The following is a 2,165-nucleotide window of genomic DNA, read 5'->3' on the forward strand; positions in this document are numbered from 1 at the left end:
CCAGTGCTTGTCTAAGTATTGGTCCAAACCAAGCGATGTCCGGCGCCCCCTGGGCAACCAGCGTCTATGCCAACCCAACGTCTGGCTCATCCGGTGTGCCCTAAGAACGAGATATGTGCAGCTCCTATCGGGATTTGTCGGCACAGCGGGAGGCTTTGCTGGTCTTGTTTTACCATTGTCGAAATGTCTTGTAAACCGGGATTCCGAGTCTGATCGGATCTTCCTGGTAGAAGGTCTATTCCTTCGTTGATCGCGAGAGCTTGTCATGGGCTAAGTTGGGACACCCCTGCAGGGTATAATCTTTCGAAAGCCGTGCCTGCGGTTATAGGCAGATGGGAATTTGTTAATGTCCGATTGTACATAACTTGACACCAGATCCGAATTAAAACGCATCAACTGCGTGTGTAGCCGTGATGGTCTCTTTTCGGCGGAGTCCGGGAAGTGAACACGGTTTCTTGGGTTATGTTTGACGTAAGTAGGAGTTCAAGATCACTTCTTGATCATTGCTAGCTTCACGACCGTTCCGTTTGCTCTCTTCTCGCTCTTACTTGCGTATGTTAGCCACGATATATGCTTAGTCGCTGCTGCAACCTCAACACTTTACCCTTCCTTTCCCTTTAAGCTTTGCTAGTCTTGATACCCATGGTAATGGGATTGCTGAGTCCTCGTGGCTCACAGATTACTACAACAACAGTTGCAGGTACAGGTTCATGCGATGATCATGACGCGAGAGCGATGCTTGCTTGCATTGAGTTCTTCTTCTGCTTCTTCGATCAGGGGATAGGTTCCAGGTCGGCAGCCTGGGCTAGAAGGGTGGATGTTGTTTGAGTTTCTGTTTGTGATTCATCCGTAGTCGGATGATGCTCTTATGTATTGTGATGTTGTATTCATGTGGCATTGTATTCCTTATGTATGTATCCCCATCTATTATGTAATGTTGATGTAATGATATCCACCTTGCAAAAGCGTTTCAATATGCGGGTCTATCCTTGGTGGGACCTTCGAGTTCCTTTTGGATAGGGTCGCATATTGGGCGTGACAAGTTGGTATCAGAGCCTCGACCGACCATAGGAGCCCCTTTGATTGTTGGCCGTTGTTGAGTCTAGAAGAAAACTATTTTGAGTCTTAGGATATGTATATATCGGAGAGTAGGATTCTTTTTACTCCTCAGCCCCCTTCGTCGCTCTGGTGAGGTCTCCTGACGTAGATGTTTTGTCTTTCCTCTCCTCAAATTTCACTAATTTTTTTTAGGATCACGCGGGTATCTTGGAATCGTTCCGATGGTTTTGTGACGAGAACATTGTTCTTGGTGCCTCCTGTCTATTATGTGGCTTTGACCCGGGGAGTTGAGCTCCGAGGTGTTGTCGTCACAATTTTATCATTGCAATTCTAGAATACCTGAGTTTTGCCGACATCAAAAATCTCTTTTATGCAGTTGTTGGTGAGATAACCTTGACGTCAACCAGTACTGGGGAGTTTGGGAGTATTGCCATAATTCGTATAACGGATGCTTTTCGAAGGTTGAGGTACACGATTTCCGGAGTTTTCTTGGTTATGTGTTGACGGATGGATACAGCTGGATGTAGGAATTGTTAGTTTGGGTGAGATATATTGCTTCCCCTGTATCCCCAACACCAGATTGCATAACCAGAAAGTTTCGGGAGTTTATAGGTGGGAATTCAAGTAGCTCGTAGGATATCTTTCCAACATACACATGATATGATATGGGATCTATCATATGTATTTGTTCCGGCTTATTCTACAAGCCAAATCCTTTGTTTTATTTTATTTGTGGTATTCGAGTTGCTTCGAAGTCAAATGTTGAATCCATACCTTTCCTAAACGGTGTTCTCATATAGCTATGTGAGTACTAATCCTTCTTGATCATCGAGGTCGTCATGTTAATTCTTCTCCAACCGGTGCGTTTCTCTTCGAGATGATCCCATCATTCTCCCCATCCGCAAGATCAATTCTAAGTTTTCTCAACAGTGTTTGTTTCGTTCATCCCAAGTTGTCTTTTTTTTCCGCCCTCCCACCCTTTTCTTCAAGGACTCAGATTTCTTAATCATGTATCCTTTTATTTGTGGGAAGTCTCTTCATTCTTTTCTTTCAATGTTCTTATCCGGTGATTTTCCATGAAGATGCTCAACAGTTTGAAGTTCTCA

Source organism: Triticum dicoccoides, chromosome 3B, assembly GCF_002162155.2.
Source record: "Triticum dicoccoides isolate Atlit2015 ecotype Zavitan chromosome 3B, WEW_v2.0, whole genome shotgun sequence".
Classification (NCBI taxonomy): Eukaryota; Viridiplantae; Streptophyta; class Magnoliopsida; order Poales; family Poaceae; genus Triticum; species Triticum dicoccoides.